Consider the following 18,484-nt stretch of genomic DNA (forward strand, 5'->3'; position numbering starts at 1 on the left):
AGACTAGCCTGGCCAACGTGGTGAAAACCCGTCTCTACTAAAAATACAAAATTAGCTGAGCGTGGTGGTGCATGCCTGTAATCCCAGCTACTCAGGAGGCTGAGGTCAGAGAATTGCTTGAACCCGGGAGGCGGAGGTTGCAGTGAACTGAGATCACACCACTGTACTCCAGCCTGGACAACAGAATGAGACTCCATCTAAAAAAAAAAAAAAAAAAGAGGTAATAATAGCACCTCTCTCAATGTTGGTTTAAGGATTAAATGAGATAGTGCTAGGTACGTTCCAAACTGCGGGGCAGCACTCAAGAATCTTAGTCCTTAAATTTAGTCCTCATAACAACACTATCATGAAGGTAAGATGTTCTCCAGAAGCTCAGAAAGGGCAAGTGATATATCCAAGGCCACATGTTAGTAGGAGACAGAATTAGGAATTTGAACACAGTGTTAAGAGTGTGTGGGAATGTGGCCCAAGGGCTGAGTTAGAGATTGGTGGTGGTAGAGGCAGAAATAGGGCTGGGGTAACATCTGCCTTTCTCACTCTGAGGAAGTCACGTAACTGGGCCTTACTTTCTTCATCTGTGATATGGGAATAATGCTAGTCCTTGTTGTGGAACATATCAAGTATGAAATAAACCCAAAGTATTGGGTTATATGAAAAAAAAGATGCAGCATTAAGAAAAAAAAAACAAAAAAACCACAGCCCGGTGCGATGGCTCATGTCTGTAATCTCAGCACTTTAGGAGGCCAAGGTGGGCGGATCATCAGGTCAAGAGATTGAGACCATCCTGGCCAACATGGCGAAACCCCATCTCTACTAAAAATACAAAAGTTATCTGGGTGTGGTGGCGGTGTCTGTAATCCTAGCTACTCGGGAGGCTGAGGCAGGAGAATCGCTTGAACCTGGGAGGCAGAGGTTGCAGTGAGCCAAGATTGTGCCACTGCACTCTAGCCTGGCGACAGAGCGCGACTCTGTCTCAAAACAAAACAAAAGAAAACAAACCTTAGCCCTTTCTTTCATCTGACCTCCATTTCTAGGCAGATTGCCTTTCAGGAAACCTTGAGTAACAGATTCTGCCGAGAGGCACGAGGCTAACCTTGAGTTCGGAGGCAGTGCTGTGCTGCTCTGCAGGGAAACGGCTTAGGAGAAGCAACACATCCAACCCTGGCACTATGGAGAGTGCATTAGGTCCCCATTCCTCTAATAATGGGTTCTGAGTCTCTGTAGACGCTTTGGGTCAGGGATCAGGTGTTGGGTGGAAGACACAGATACTGACTTAAATGCCCATGTCAAGGTCTCACTTTGAGGTCAAGTTCACCTCATGGTTCTTAGAGCAGGAGAAATTATGTGAATGTCCCAAGCACATCTTTGAGGACTCCTCCACGTGGCTTGAAGGTGTCACCAAGCAGACTTCTAGAAACAAGTTACTGGTTGTGATAACAGTCCCAGTGCTTTACCTTTCTCTGTATTCCTGCCTTTTGACATGTCACCTTGTAGAGTCCCCACACTCCGTGCACCCTCTACAGGGACTCTCAGCCATGTCATTTGCTTTGGTTCATTGGATAATAAGGATGTCATGCAAGCCAAGACCTGAAAAAGCTCTTGAACCTTTCTGCAAGAGCACCCTCGCTCCTCTGTCACTACCATGAAATCGTGCCTGGGTGAGACTGCTGGCATTATTTTTAGATGGAGTCTCACTCTGTTGTCCAGGCTGGAATGCAGTGGTGCGATCTTTTGTGAGTTGACAAAGTTTCACACATCATTCATCCTCTCTGTGTCTTGAGGCATAGAGAGGTTAAGTAAGTCATCCAAACAGAGGTCATTTTAGATCAGCCAGCATCCAGAAAACCCCCTAAGACATGGCTGACTCCAGCTGAGATTAGCAGGACCCCCTCACTGAGCCAGGTATGTGAGCGATCCCAACCCAAGCTGAGACTAACTGAACCCTGTAGACTTTCATGCTAAATAAGTGTTTCTTCTTGTTTACCACTGAGGTTTGTGGGCAGTTGTCATGAAGCACTATTGTGGCAATAAATGGCTGATATACATATACACACAGACACACACATATATTTTTAAATGTAACATAGCATGGCTTTGATTGTGATTTGCTACACTGTTCAAGCCTTCCTTTCTTTGCCTGTATTTTTGCTTTTGGAGGTACTGGCAAGAAATGTTTTTATTTTATACATACACACACACACATACACAGAACTTTTACAGACATTCTCCTATTAGTCCACCCAGTGAAATCCTGCTAGGAGGGAATAGAAATTTCTACAAGCTTTGCTCTCCCCCTTATGTCTCACTCTTCCTCTTCCAATCTATTTATTTTAAATAAAAATCCAATGTATATTTTAAATAAATAGGTCATATTTGTTTAAGACAAGCTCCCACTCGGTACCAAGAATCTGCCTGTTGAAGTCAATCAAACCAGATCGTGCTTCCTTCTCCAAATGCAGCCCATAGTTCCCCTCCTACAGGTCTTAGCTCCCCCGAGTCCTCCTTCTTAGAATTCCTCCTCCACTTTCCAGTCCCATCCTCTCAGTCCATGAAAATGCATCGGCCTTCAAGGCACCTGCAGCCACTTCCCCGGGACAGGCCTCCCCAGTGAGGTCTCCGTGCTCCCAGAGCACCACCATTTGTGTGCTTTTCGTGATACTGTAGTTCGTGTTTTGATGAGGCAACAAATCCAGGTGAAGCTGGATTCAAATCCCCTCTTCCCAGCCTCAGGACCTAGGGCAAGTTCCCCCAACTCCCAGAGCCTCAGTTTCCTCATTTGCAAGGTGAGGATAACAATGATGATATAATATCTATCTCACAGGGTTGCCTGTGAAGATTAAATGATGTAGTACAACTCCGACACTTCGCCTAGTGCCTGGGGTGGAGTAAGCACTTACTACATGTTAGCCATTATTATAATTGTATGCATGGTACCATGGGAACTTGCAGTCCTAGCTAGCATTTATTTACTGCTTACCATGTGCCTACTGATTTAAGTATTTTAAGTACTGTCCCAGTGCTTCTTATGTGTTTATTTCATTTTAAACCTCATGGCAATGGTTAATGTAGATAGTGTTATTATCTCCAATTTATTGATGAGAAAATTGAGGCACAGAGAGGTTAAGTAAGTTATCCAAGGTCACACAGCTAATAGGCCACCCATTGCCATTGCCATCCTCTCTCCACTTTACTATAGTTATTCACTCATCTTTGCCATTGGGGATCTGGGATGTGTCATTAATTTTTGCCTTCAAGTGCTTAGCACAGTGCCTGGCACATAAACCCACCAACATACTGACGGAGGTTACCACAGAGTGGCCTGTATGTCCATGGTCTTTTCTCTCTTGACATTCACCCCCTTGAGGGCAGAGGCCTGGGTCCCCCAATCCCTGCAACTGCTTGTTGCTGAATTGACTGGGTGGGACAGATGGCTCCTTGCAGAGGAAAGATGGGCTTCTTCTCACCCTGGTGCACACAGGCAAGGGCTCTCTACACCCAGTCTTACAATCCAGCTCGATTCAAGACAGGAAGCAAACAAGGCTTTCAGCAGCCTCGGGCGAGCAGGGGTGAAATTAGCAGATCGGTGTACAAAGGAGTGTTTAATAATGCTATCACGCTACCCCGTCCTCACGGAGCCGTTGTGACATTCTGTATTAAAAAAGTGACAACCCTCAATTGCTGCTTGTAACCAAGGCCTGGCATCACGTTGGCTCCCAGCCTCCAGAACACTTGCATTTTCTGGCAACGAATGGCATCCAGGGATCAGGGGAAACTGATGGCTTCATGTAAAAATGTCCTGGCGGATCCTCTAAGCCCTTTGTAGTTCAGCTGCTCTTCTGCTCGTCTGTCAGGAGCATAATTTTCATTAAATATTAAGGAGCTGTTTGTTAAAATAATATTGTCATGGTAACGGGGTAAGGGGAGGGGGTGCTGAAATAGTCTGGTGCTGCCCGAATTGCAGCATATTAATCAAGTACTTGGTACTATTTAATGAGCTTCCCTCTGTGCTTCCTGGTAACAATGAATTTGGAGGACCCAGAAGCTTGGGGTTTGCCCCAGTTGTCAGTGTCAAAGATGTGGGCTCTTATGAGTTCCTGGTGCTGTGTTGTGATGGATGGATGGAAGGACGGAGGGATGGAGGGAGGGGTAGATGGATGGGATAGATGGATGAGTGGGTAGGTGGGTGGAGGGATGGAGGGATGGATGGGTAGGTAGATGGGTGGGTAGATGGATGGATGGGTGGGTGGAGGGATGGATGGATGAATGGGATGGATGGATGGATGCCAAAACCAAAATTATAGATGTCTGTGTCAGAGCTGTTTTGAAAGCTCTTCTATTTTTCAGTTGCCCTTTTACAGTGGAAATGAATTTTGCCAGAGAATTAGGGAAAAGGGGTCAGGGAAGAAAACAAGAGAAGGCAAAGATTTATCTTGCCTGAAGGGAGAGCTGATGGCAATGATAGGGAGGCAATGTAGAAAAATTTAGAGTCAGGCTGCCTAGGTTCCAATCCTGGCTCTGTCCCATCTCACTGTGTAACCATGGGTGGGTGGGGGACCCGCTCCCCCAGGCAGCTTCTGTTTCCAAATGTGTAAAAGGGGGCTGATCGCCATGTTATCACAGTGGATTGTTGAGGGGATTAAAGCAGACGACGCTCAGTAAATTCCAACTACCATGTCTACTACTACTGCACCTGCTGTTGCTACTGGCGCTGCTGCTGCTATAAATGTTACAAAAGCCACCACTGTGGGAAGGCCCCAAGGTGCTTTCAGGACCTAAAGGTCCAGTTGAGTCCTGACCATCCAGCAGAGCACCCAAACCCAGGTCTGGTAGACACTACTGCCTGTGTTCTTTCGGAGGTCAGCAAACTTCTTCAGTAAAGGGCCAAATAGTAAATATTTCAGGTTTTGTGGGTCACACGCAACCTAAGTTGCATATCTTCTTCTTTGTTTTGTTTGTTTTTTACAACCCTTTAAAAATACAATACCATTCTTAGCCCACAGGCCACACAGAGACAGGCATAGTTGGCTCGTCCCTGCCCTGCTGCCTTCTGAGGAAAGACAGGAGAAAAGGAAGGCAAAGTAAAAGGATATATATATATATATGGGTTTTCCTTCCTCTAAAAGCAGGTTAAAGATATGCATAAAAAAGAGAAATCTGGATCCAGGAATTTGTTTGACTTTAAAAATAAAAATAAAACCAGCCATGGTGATTCACTATAGCCTTGTCTGCTCATTTTACAGTCAAGGAAAGGGAGGCATACAGAGGTGCAGCGACCTGCCCAAGGTCACACTGCTAGTAAGGGATAGAGCTGGGATATAAACCCTGGTGGTCTGGCACCTGAGAACGTCCCCACTGCCCCATCCCCCACTGCTAGTGTAGAAAAGAATCTCCATTTTCTTCTATTCTGAGTCTCCTGACACCCTCTATCAGCTGACTGTCTGGCTAGAAACTCAGACTTTAGGGTCTGGCAGAACTATGATCTACTGTTCACTGGGTCTGTGGATATTATCTTGGAGATAATTGACTTTCAGGTGCCTCTGTTTTCTCAGTGGTAAAATGGGGATGTTCACTGTACCTCTTGCTGGTTATGAAGATTAAATGGCCAGGCGTGGCGGCTCACTCCTATAATCCCAGCACTTTGGGAGGCCGAGGTGGGTGGATCACTTGAGGTCAGCCGTTCGAGACTAGCCTGGCCAACGTGGTGAAAACCCGTCTCTACTAAAAATACAAAATTAGCTGAGCGTGGTGGTGCATGCCTGTAATCCCAGCTACTCAGAGAACTGCTTGAACCCCAGGAGGTGTAGGTTGCAGTGAGTTGAGACCGTGCCATTGTACTCCAGTCTGGGTGACAAAAGCAAAACTCTTGTCAAGGACTTAGCAAATGGTATTGAGTGAGTGTTGGATAAATATTAGAACTGATGCTTATAACAACAGCTGTGGTAGGCAGAGTAATGGACCCCCAAAGATGCCCATGCCCTAATCCCTGGAACCTGTGAATATTTTATGTTAAATGGCAAAGAGGAATGAAGATTGCAGATGGAGGCTGATTGGAAGGTAGTCAGTAATCTCAACTGATGGTTCATGGTCAGTTACAGATCCAACTCCTTGTTTACTCTTTCCCCCTTCTCACAACTGCACTCGACTAGTCTAAAAAAGACAAGCTTGCAGATGGAATTAAGGTTGCTAATCATCTGACCTTAAGATAAACAGATTATTCTGCATTATCAGCATAGGCACAAGGTAATCAGAAGAGTCCTTTAAAGATGTAGGAAGCCGATGAACATCAGAGTCTGAGAAACTGCATGTTCTCATGTTCTACAGCATGAGAAAAACTCAACCATCCATTGCTGGCTTTGAAGATGGAAGGGGGCCCTGAGCTAAGCAATTCAGGAGGCCTCTAGAAGCTGGGAAGCAAGAAGATGAATTCTCCCTGAGAGCTTCCAGAAAGGAATACTCTTTGTCAATACTTTGTCACCTTCAGCTCAGTGAGACCCATTTCGGACTATGACCTCTAGTACCATAAGATAATAAATTGGTGTTAAGCCTAAGTTTGTGGGAATTTGTTATAGCAGCCATCAGATCAAATACACTGTTGTCTGCAATACAAACCAGAGAACTCAACAGAGGGGGAGCATCACCTGAAGCAAAGATGGCGTCCTGCACTGGCCACAGGACGAGGAGCCCATCTCTATATGCCCGCTCTGATGCCGCTCAACCAGTGACCATCTACTGAGTGCTGCACAGGGGCCAAATATGGGCAGGCACCAGCCCAGGGGCTGCAGAGGAGTGGAGAGAAGTGGAAGCATACAGAGGACACTGTCCGAGTCCCCAGTGGAGATGACACACCTGCATGTGGGGTTAGCATGCTACAGAGCGGGACCTGCATGTGGAATATCACTTCCGTGAAAAGATCCCACTGCCTAACCTTCACTCTCACATGTGTTCTGGACCACAAAGGCCAGCTCCAGGTTCAGTGCTCCCTACTGAGTCTGCTCTGAGAATTACTGCTACGGTCACTCCTTTTTCTTAATGACTAGGCTTTTAAGGTACTGCAGGACTTACATATGGCACTTTGGCTTTGGTTTCCTCCCTCTCCCCAATTTCCTCACCACCCATTCTTGGTCCATGTGGTCCCACAATGCCCGGTGGGAGTGCATGACACAGGCCTGGCCAATTGGCACCACGCACCCTTTGGCTCCAGCAGTTGGCTTAGGGATGGACATGTGACCTGAGTCTCTCAATTCCAGGGCATTTGCTGGGAGCACTGTGGAAGCACAGCCTTCTTTCTATGGGGGTTGCTGAGAAAAGCTGCTGGCTGTCGGTGGGGGAAACCTGTCTGAGTAAATCCCACACAGAAGAAAGCTGAGCCGAGAGATGGAGAGACACGACGCCTGCAGACACTGCTTAGATCCAGCTGGGCGCAAAGCCAGGCCAGCTCAGACTTTTCAATTACACGAACGAACCGCCTTTTTGTTTTACACTTATGTCAATTTGAATTGGATTTCCATCTTGTACCAAAAGTCTGACTAATATAATCAAATACCCACTTAAGTATTGGCATCTACGAGTTATAGGTGTTTTCATTTCCTCAGCCAAGAAACTTTGAGCTCTGAAATATCATGGAATGGGGGGTCAGGCCAGGGCACTTAGGACAAAGTTTTAGCTGGACTACGGAGAAGGATGAAGTGGCATTTCTCGCTTCTTTCTTTATTTCTTCGGTTTAGCTTAGCCACACCGAGTCCACTCCTAATACTGGAGGAAGAGGCAAAGGAAGCCTCATATGCTATTGAATGGGGCCTGGTTTGAACTTGCACCTGAATCAGTAGATGGACCCAATGCCTACAATGGGGTTTTCATGTCTAGTCCACGAGAGTGAAGTGAATTTCATACGAGTGGCACGTGGCGCAGTTGTAGCTCTGTGTCCTGATGGAGCTATTATTGCTTTGGGTCCTGCATCTTAAATGCTGACGCTGCCCCAGGGTTCTGTCTTCAGCCCAGCAGTCTTCCCTCTCTGAGCTGTCCCTGAGTGAATTCAATCACTCTATAGGTTCATCTGTCACCTCCATCAGGTGTATGTGCATCTTTTTTCTTCACCCACAGACCTGAAGGATACAGCACGTACCCTTTGGTAATAGTGATACCTGCCTATGCTGATTTTTTCACAGGACAGCAGGGCTGCAGGGGCCAGGGTCGGGGCTGTAGCACAGTTGGGTAGGATGATACGCTTTGAAAAGAACCTGGGTGATGGTCATTTCTTCCTCCTTAGGAACACACCTATAGGTTGGCAAACACCAGCCTGTATGTACTTTGATTCCCAATACATCTATCCCTTCCCGAGCTTGTTTCTGTGCTCCAGGCCTATGTTGGACATCGCTAGGATGATAAACACTAATCCTAAAATCAGTTTCAATGCTATACTAATGTAATGGAAACTCACACTTAGGAGCACTCCCTCTGTAGCAGACATAGTTCTTAACACTGCACATGTGCCTATCCTAAAAGCCTTCTCAGGTAGGTAAAAATCACTACACAATCCTCATTATGCAGATAAGGAAACTGGGGCTCACGAGATTTAAACGATCTCTCCAAGGTTACACAGCTAGTGCTTGGCTGGGCCAGGATGTGAACTGAAGCCACGCGGACTCCTGAGCCTACCTGCTTAACTGCTACTCCATGCTGCTCCCCGTCCTACCGCTCGACCAGTTCATCAAATGCAATGCTCCCAGAACCTTCGACACCATCTGCCACTTTTTCTGCATTTGTCCACTACTTGGTTAACAGGATCAGTCTCTTAGATTCTCAAGCCAGGAACCTGAGGCTCACTCTGGACCTGCCCTTTCTCACTTTCTATCTTCACATCCAGTCCATTCTTTCTCTGAATTGGTGCTCTGGAGTGAGTTCCCCACTCCATTTCTTCTGTGACTGGCTCAGTTGAGAGGGTCACTCCCTCTCTCTGGGGCCATCAGAACACCCACCACCTCCTCAATGCTTCCTTGTCTTTGACCTCTCCTACCTGCAATGTCATCTGCACTCTGACCAGTTCTCTCTTTCTCTCTCTCTCTCTTTTCTCTGTTTCTTTCTCTCTCTCTCTCTTTGTTTCTTACAGAGTCTTGCGCTGTCACCCAGGCTGGAGTGCAGTGGTACAATCTCGGCTCGCTGCAACCTCCGCTTCCTGAATTCAAGCAATTCTCATGTCTCAGCCTCTCAAGTAGCTAGGATTACAGGCACCTGTCACCACGCACAGCTAATTTTTTTTTTTTTTAATTTTTAGTGGAGATGGGGTTTCACCATGTTGGCCAGGCTGGTCTTGAACTCCTGACCTCAGATGATCCACCCACCTTAGCCTCCCAAAGTGCTGGGATTACAGGCATGAGCTACCGCGCCTAGCCCCAGCTCACCTTTCTAAGCCCAAGCTTGCATCATATCACTCCCTTGGTTAAAAACCTCTGAAAGCCACTCATTGCTTCCTGCAAACAGCTCCATCCTGAGCACGGCACCTGAGGGCCTCTGCAGTCTGCCTCATTGACCTTGCCCATCTCAACCGTCATGTGCTCCAGCAACCTCAGACTCCCCAAAGCCTCCAAATGTCCAAGTTTTGCCTACCTCTGCCCCCTCTGCCCAGGTTTCCCCTTCTTCAGGGTCTAATTGAAAGCCTCCCTGAACCCACAGGCAGAATGAAAGATTTCAATTCTGTGGGTAGGAAACTTACCATCTTGCTGAGGTCAATCCAGTGATCAATGACATACTGACTTCTGTGTTCATTTACTTATTAATTTTGTTTTTACTAACACTTTTACTCTGTGGTGGACGCTACCCCAAGCACCTTCCACAGACTCATTTAGTCATCAGAACTACCCCATGAGGGAACCCAGTTTATAGATGAGGAAGGCATAGCACATGGAAGTTAGATAACTCATCCAGAATCACAGGACTAGCAAAGGTGGAGCTGAGATTCTAACTGAGGAGCCAGTCTGGCTCCAAAGGGCACTCTCTCGATGGCTCTGCAATATTGCCTCACATTGGATGTGTCGACTGTAAGATCCACAGATGCTCAGAGAGGAGACCAGAGCCTCAGAGGAGGCTGTGGGACCTGCACAGAGTTCTCATGCCCCTGCCTGGGCCTCTGAGCGACAGCTCCCCAAAGGAGCCTATGTTGGCCACACACTCTCATCTCAAGGTCTTCTTTCCAGCCCCACGGTGTCCCCCAGCTCCAGCCTCAGGAGGGAAGAGTCTGAGGGTCGATAAGAATGAAGAGAGGCACTTGGAAAGCTGAGGGAGGAGAATCATTTGAACCCAGGAGGCGGAGGTTGCAGTGAGCCGAGATCGTGGCACTGCATTCCAGCCTGGGTGACAAGAGTGAAACTTCGTCTCAAAAAACAAAAAAGGATGAGGAGAGGGATACACCACAGGGCGGCCACACTACGGAGAATGGGAGGGCGGGATGGGGTTATATTCCTCCTTCTGCCCTGCCCATGGAGCCTTGGAAGATTACTGGCCACCCCTTCTCCTGGGAAGGAGGCAGGGGGCTCCTCAGGTAAGGGCAGAGCACAGGCTGCGGAGAAGTTCGGCTCTAGGCCTCAGGAGAGAGGACAAGAGAGAATAGGACGGTTGAGCAGCCCAGCTCACCAGGTTGCAGGCCAGAGAGGATTGGGGGCTGAATAAAGGTGCACTTGTCTGTTGTCTGCCTTAGAGCCCCAGCTCTCAGTCAGTAACCCAGGAGTCCTAATGAGTCTCAGCTTCTGTGATCAGGGCTGCTGCTCCTCCAGCCATGCAGGTCCCTCTCCCTGCTTCACATAAATTTCATTAGTCTTGATTTTTCTTTTTTTCAATATAGGGTCTCACTCTGTTGCCCAGGCTGAAGTGCCATGGTGTGACTGTAGCTCACGGCAACTTTGATCTTTTGGTCTCGTGCGATCCTCCTGCCTCAGCCTCCTGAGTAGCTGGGACCACAGGCGGGCCCTGCCGTGTTTGGCTAATTTTTAAAGCATATTTTGTATGCTTTAAAATCAGCATAGGATCTCCCTATGCTGCCCAGGCTGGTCTCGAACTCTTGGGCTCAGGCCATCTTCCCGCCCTCAGCCTCCTCCCAAAGTACTGAGATTGCAGGTGTGAGCCACTGTGCCCAGCCTTGGGATTTTTTTTTTTTTAAGTGGAAACTTAATCTTTCTCCTGAAGATTCTCAGAGACTAACGATGAAAGATTTTCATTGCAAACTTACTACCTGTTATTAACAAGTAAAGCCTATCCTCCTGACACATGGTTGGTGTCAGTCTGGCATTAGGTCACCCTTCTTGTCCTGACTCTCCCAACAATGGAAGGGGAATTCAGGTGTGGACACTTGCTGTGTTGAAGGAAAGATGTGGAATAGCCAAATCACCACATGACTCAGTCTCTACTACGGAAACCCTCTAAAAGGCTCAATCATGTTACAAAGACATTCGTCCACATGCATGTCAGGACCCTTGGAGCTATTCCACCCTGAAGATTAGAGCAGAGGAACTCAAGGTGAAGAATTCAGTGGACGTTTCCCATTGAAGGATCATCAGCAATAAAAAGGAAGAGCCTCTGAAAAACTAACAGGAGTCATTTGAAAAGTATGATGCTATTTTAAAAAAATCTATCTGTAACATCATTTCTTGAACATATTGCAAGAAAAAAAGCTATGCTTTCAGTGTGAAGATAGATGGGAGGTGGTACGGGGGAAAAGAAACAGCATTTCTTGACCATCTTTTGTGAGCGAGGTTGCATGCTACGTCTCTTCCATATTTTATCTCATTTACTCTCCCAAATAACCCCGTGAGATGTATTATTTCCCCCATTTTACAGTTTGGGAAACTCAGGGGAAACCTAGTTCTGGACTATTTTGTCTCATTTTCTGCAGATAACTCTGGAAAAACAGCTTATTCCCAGCTAGTACAAAGTTTCTCTAATTCATATTCCCTGGCAATTTGAAATAGAAGCAAAGCTGCCCATTGAATGATTTTCTACTTCAAAAAACACACTGTTTTTGTTAGAGTTTCAGTTGTATTAATTCCTAAGCATGCAAAGACAGTAAGTGGCCTAAAAGTACAGGTCAGGTGCATTCAGCCATGTGGTCAGACCTGCTAAGCACAGGTTCTATGGCTCCTGCATTAGCACCAGTTGGTTAGCTAGGCTGAGCTGAGTCTGTGGACTGAAAGGTAAGAAGGCTCACCTGCCTGCAGGAGACACCCTGGGCTGAAGATTTTTCACTCACTTGGGTTGCTCCCAAAGTGGTCCAGATTAATGAGGTTTGCCTACACCTTGTCCCTCTGATATAAAACAAGGTTGCTGATATAATACCACAAAGTATGATGCAGGAAGGTAGACTTAGAAATTGTTTTGTCTAGGGGCTGGGTGCGATGGCTCATGCCTGTAACCTCAGCACCTTGGGAGGCTGAGGTGGATGGATCACTTGAGATCCAGGGGTTCGAGACCAACCTGGCCAACATGGTGAAACCCTGTCTCTACCAAAAATACAAAAAAAAAAAAAAAATAGCTGGGCATAGTGGCAGGCACCTGTAATCACACCTACTTGGGAAGCTGAGGCAGGAGAATTGTTTAAGCCCAGGAGGTGGAGGTTGCAGTGAGCTGAGATCATGCCACCACACTCCAGCCTGGGTGGCAGAGTGAGATTCAATCTCAAAAATAAAAAATAAATAGTTTTGTCTAGGGATGCCAAAAAGTGGCAGGAATGCTATCATTCTTCTTCCCTCCTCAGCAGACATCAGTAATCCACTGCAGCATACACTTTCCTGGATATGCCTCAACACCCTTCTCAGCATAGTGCCCCTGGCAGCCATGACCAATTGATCGCCTCATACCAGCCGTCTTCCCACCCAAGTTGGAAGTGAGGCTGTGGCCACCTGGCAGATGTCAGGGGGATTGATGGGCAAAGGAATCTAGAATAGTTTTAGATCCTCTAGTCTCAGGGGCTGTGTTTGTGTCATATACAATTTTGGCTTACGTTACAATCCTGCTATCCACTAGGGTCTGGGTGAGATGGGGTGAGGGAGGCAAAGGCAGGCCACTAAGCAAGCTCATTCTGTAACTCCAGGTCTACCACTCACGTAAGAAATGTAACCCTGACAAGTGTTTCAGGCGAATGCAATTTTTATCTGAAATATGCTCAAAATCCTGGGGTGGTGGGGAGTGCCTTTTGCAAAGTGAATCATCACTATGGGAATCTGGCGACACACTGTTTGTCTTCCAGCCATGGAGACAGCCAGACCTCACTGGGGAAGGAACAGGGAACTGTGGGACTTGAGACCACACCACCCAAGCTGGGATCTTAAATGATTCTCCATCTGTATCAATGGAATCTTTCTTTTGTGCTGGTGTTTCTTAGTCTTCACGACTACTTCTTAGAGGGAAGAAGGATAGTAAGGGTGTCCCCATTCATTGGGAAAAAGGGGTGTTCTGAGAGGTCACACCACTCTCCAGGAAGCCCACAGCTAGGAATAAATAGCAGAGCTGCCTCTGCTTTCAACCAGGAGGGACCAGAGGGAGCCAGGAGGAAAAACAGTGCCACCCCGACAGCCTTCCACAGCATCTCCAGCTTAGAGGATGTACTAACTGGGAGGGATTGCTTCCTCGACCCTGCCCTGCAGCTATGCCAGGGCTTCTGACTCCCAGCCCAGTGCTCTGTCCTCCAACCTACACTGCTTTTTCCTGTCCCATTATTGGGCCTTAACCTGGGTTCACGTCTAGAATAAGAATAAGGACTAATATTTATTGAGACTTACTATGTCCCAGCATGAGAGCCTGACAGCTGCATGTGAATCAACTCATTAAATCCTCCCAACCCCTCTATGAGGTAGGAACTATCACTATCCCCATCTTCGGAGGAGACTGATGCATGAGGCCCCACAGCTAGTGGAAGGGCTGGGATGGGAACCTGGCATTCTGACTCCAGGAGCCATGCTCTGAACCACAGACATCGCCTCCTTGGGCTGCCTCCTCATCACCATATTTGACAGTCATTTACTGAGCACCTACTACATGCCAGGTTCTGTGAATGCAAGCACACAGCACCTGTCCTCAAAACTCAACTCCTGCTTAAAGACTTGCCAAGAACGTGCCAAGTCACAGTTCAGTCCTCTCCTCTCCCTCCTTTCCCTGGCCCCCCGACAGCAAACAGAGCTCAGCTGAATATACAGCCTGTGCACAACCACTGTCAAACTCGATTCTCATCCAGGCTGTCAGTTTCTTAAAGAAAAACACCATCTCTGGCCTCCCACAGAGCCCTGCCCTCAGGGGCCCTTGATAAATATTTACTGTTGCAGCTGACCCAGACCCCAGGGGAAGAAGACCCAGTTACAAAGCACAAAGGAACCCGCGTGCTCATTATTCAGACCCTCCCAAGCGCAATGGGTGTCCCTCCTGCGTAACTTCCCCATTTGTGTCTGGAGTGCAATTTTTCTCACGCTCAGTGGGCCAGGTTTTGGCCACTGGAGCATGTGGTACTGCCCCTGCCCAAGGGCCCACGGTTCCAGGTGAGGCCAAGCCACCTGCCTGGGCCACACCCACTTTTGCCTTCTCTGGGGCCTTGGGGAGTGGGGGGTGGGTGGGTCTTGCCACCTGTTCCCCGGTGCCTTTTCCTCTTGTCTCTGTGGTCTGGATCTTGGGCCGAGTCCCTTGATGGTATGACTAGCCAGTAACTCTTCTGGTGGTCGGGCATGAGAGAGGCTCCCGCGACACTGTCATCATGTTTTGAGAGTTGCCCCTGCACCACATACAGCAGGTGTTTGGGCTCATGCCTATGATACGTGTGTTGTCTGGCATTAGCTCAGGTACAGCCAGCCAATGGGCAACAACGGAGGAGAGACCTGAGGGTCATCTCATCTGGTGGCTTCCAAACAGTTTTATAGCAGAACCTGCACCTAAAACGGAGGCAGTACTGAGCATTTGCAGGCACGAGTTCAAAAGCTTCCCTCATTCAGACTTTCCCTACACCCTCTCCCTCCTCCCACTGCCTGTCCCTCACAGCATTCTCGATCACCAGGGAACAGGGTCTGTAAACATTGCACTCTCCCCTTTGACATGTCCCACAGATATTTCTCCAACCTCTGCTTGAATTCTGCCAGCGACAGGGAACTCACTCTACTCCCCAGGTTTCCTATTGCACTCTCGCATGGCTCTTCTGTTAGGAATGTTTCCTTAGGTGGAGTCAACAGCTGCCCACCTCTGTCCTGCTCATGACAGTCCTTCAAATGTGCAAAGGTGGCTTTCCTGCCTCACTTTAGCATTGTCTCTTCAGGGCCATGGTTTCCCAGCTGGTGTGAGCCAGGTAGCTCCCTCTCTGTTCTAAGAATATTTCCCTAGCCCTGGCTAGTGGTTTGCTGGAAACACTTCCGAGCACATACCCTCTGGATGGCGAGTTTGGGCTGCCATCATCAGAGTACAGGGAGGACAGCCCAGCTACCTGCAGGCTCCAGCACTCCTGGGGAGGGATTGGCAGGAACCCAGTGGATTCCAAGGGACTCACACCTAGATTCTCGGCTCTGTGCTGTTTCCAGGTACATGTGCATGGAAATACAGTTTCAGAGCTGCCAGAGCTCAGCTGCCCCTGCCCCTCCCATCCCTCTCCTTCCCCTTGTTGAAATCCAGCCTAGGCCCCACAACTGCCAAACGCGACAGTACTCACCGGTCCCGTGTTGCTCACATCCTGGGAATCTTTTTACTCCAAGAGCAGCCGGTACGTCCAGACCTACAGGGGACAGAAACTCACTATTAAAAGCAGGGCAGAGCAATTGGGTGTCCATCTCTTTTCTAGCAGGATGGAGTCAATGGGGGACTGGGATGGAGGTGGGGAAGATGAATGAAAAGGAAATGGTGAGGACTGAGCCGCTCATTAAACCAACCTCAAAATCTCTGGGCTTTGTGGTGATTCTGAGAAAGAAAAAAAGAAAAAAAAAAGAAAAAAAAGACCCTAGCCCTGGATGAGTCAGCAGCTTGTGGAGAAGCAGGCTTTCTAGAAGAGCGAAATGAAAGGCAAAATCGGCGGGTGAAGGGGTGCGGGAGGCCTCTCTTTCACCTCACTCAGAGTCTCCTTGAGTCTTCCTGGCAGCGGCCCTTCATGGTTGCATTTTGGTGAGGGCGAAGGGGGAAAGCTCTGTGCTCAGGCCTCAAGTCGAAAAGATACTGCAGTCCTTAAAACAAAAGCCCCCAAAGCGTATTTATATCCTGGGAGACTCCTGCCAAGCGAACCCCGTGTGCTTTGAAAATTCCTTGGGAGAGCTGTAGCTGGAAGAAAAAGGCATGTGCCCGGTTCTGAGGATGGGTTCACAGCACGGCAAGTTGGGGCCTGAGCCCTAGAGGTTTAACCACACAGGGCAGAGGCCACCTGCGGCACACATGTGCGCGGAGCAGCCACTGAGCCAGGGAATTGCTGCGGAGGGCACACCATTCTCACTCCCCACACCCAGCCCGTCTTGAAAGCCAAACTTGTTTTTTCTTGTTTCCCTGAGAATTCTGAGGTGGGCAGAGCTTTATCTTTCCATCCATTCCTGTTTTCAAAGGAGAACCTTTTGACTGGGGGAAAGAACACTTTCAGGTGGCAGATTCTGTTGACTGAGTACTTACCATGCGCCAGGTCCCTCACACACCTGATCTGGGGCATTGCTATTCAACCGTGCAATCGCACCGGCTGGGAGCTTGCTGCACATGCACAGTCCCGGGCCCCATAAGCCCTATGGTATGAGAGCAGCCTGCATTTTAACAAGACCTTCAGGTGACTCCTGGGCAGGTTAAAGTCTGCAAAGTGCTGGTGTATCATTCTCTTCATCATGGAAGGAAGGAAGTTGCAGCCCACTCTCCACGTGGGGAAACCAGCTCCAGAAGTGACAACTTGGCCTCCATGACTGTGGACCTGGTGAGTGGTCGGGCTAATCCAAAGCCACGTTCATATGGTTCCAGAGCCTGTGTTCCTTTCCACTGCACTATTTGGGGGAAGGAGCAGTCAGACCTGGCTTTGTGGGAGTGGCTAAGGGAGGGGTCCTAGCCACAAGTGTTGGGTGACTGGAGTCCTGGAGGTGAGTGGTGGCCTCGGGGTATGGGGCAGAGCACTCAGGGAGGGAGGCAGTGAATACTGGCCACAGGCTTCCCTCCTCCTCAGTTTTGTCAAAGGCCAGCAAAATTCCCCAGCTGAAAGTTCTGGGCCTCCTTCCTGCAGGGGAATTCAAGCTTCTGCAGTTAATCCCAGTGATTAATTTACTTTGATTCCAAGAAGTTGAGAGCTTTTGTCCACTGCCCTTTAGAACTAACCATCCGGCCGGAGGAGGCACCCCAGGAGACAAGCTAACCTGAGCATTCCAGGCACTGACCTGCGAGAAGAACAGTACTCTCCAGAGTCCTTCATAGCTTAGAAAGAGCTTTTTATCCACCAGCGAATCAGCTCCTTACTTTTTAAGGGGCATGTCTCTAGCCCTATTTCGCAGTTGGGAAAACAGAGAGGTTAACTGACTTTCCTGAGGTCACACAGTTATCAGACAGGCTGGGGTGACTATCCTCTGACTCTGAATCCAGAGGTACAACCAGTGTAGTTTAGCTGCTCCTTATGAGGAGGGGGACATCACCGTGTAGATGTATGATACTCTAAATTAGCGTCTCCCAACTCCATATGCTCTTGCTCCATGCTCTGCTTGTAAGGTGAATTTGCTAAATAGATTCACAGACCGAGAGGAAAACAGTCCACAACCCATGCAGGGTGCAGGACCAGTACTTTTTTCAATGTAAACTAGGTAGCTGGCATTATCGACTTAATGAGTCAGGTGTTATATTAGATATCATTCATTCTACTGCACTTGCTTCCATAAGACAGTTCAGCTAAGTTAAGATACACAGTGGAATGATGTCCATAAAATGTGGAAGTAGTACTGGCTCTTAGGCAAATGTTCCCAGCACATTAATGTTTTGCATTACCAAGTAACAGCATCTGGATGCAAAGATCCCTGACACAGCTGAGTGTAGTAAGCCATAGATGACTCCATGCTGTCCATGACACCCGCTTACTCCATGTTCTTCCGCTTGGCTCAGTGTGGCCTTGTGCTGTCTTAGAAGAGTTTGCTGCTCACTTCTCCCTTATATTTGTGCAAAGGCCATGTTAGACCACTCCTGTCTGATAGTTTTTTTTTTTTTTTTCCTTTTGAGACGAAGTCTCACTCTGTCTCCAGGCTGTAGTGCAGTGGCGTGATTGATCCTGGCTCACTGCAACCTCCGCCTCCCAGGTTCAAGCAATTCTCCTGCCTCAGCCTCCTGAGTAGCTAGGACTACAGGCATGCACTGCCATGCCCGGCTAATTTTTGTATTTTTAGTAGAGATGGGGTTTCACCATGTTGACCAGGATGGTCTTGATCTCCGACCTCATGATCTGCTTGCCTCAGCCTCCCAAAGTACTGGAATTACAGGCATGAGCCACCGTGCCCGGCCCTCTCTGATATATTTTAGGAAAGCCTGCAACTGCTCT

At 48.2% G+C, this 18,484-nt stretch overlaps 1 protein-coding gene across 1 annotated transcript in view; it reads right to left on the minus strand.

Moving 5' to 3' along the window:
* Positions 1-18,484, minus strand: part of ZHX2 (zinc fingers and homeoboxes 2) — a 192,380-nt gene that overhangs the window by 92,023 nt on the left and 81,873 nt on the right. Inside the window, exon 2 of the mRNA XM_011949290.1 lies at positions 15,665-15,727. The gene's annotated coding sequence lies outside the window, so the exon portion shown is untranslated. The remainder of the gene's footprint in view (positions 1-15,664; positions 15,728-18,484) is intronic.

Source organism: Colobus angolensis, unplaced genomic scaffold (genome assembly GCF_000951035.1).
Source record: "Colobus angolensis palliatus isolate OR3802 unplaced genomic scaffold, Cang.pa_1.0 Scaffold295, whole genome shotgun sequence".
Taxonomy (NCBI): Eukaryota; Metazoa; Chordata; class Mammalia; order Primates; family Cercopithecidae; genus Colobus; species Colobus angolensis.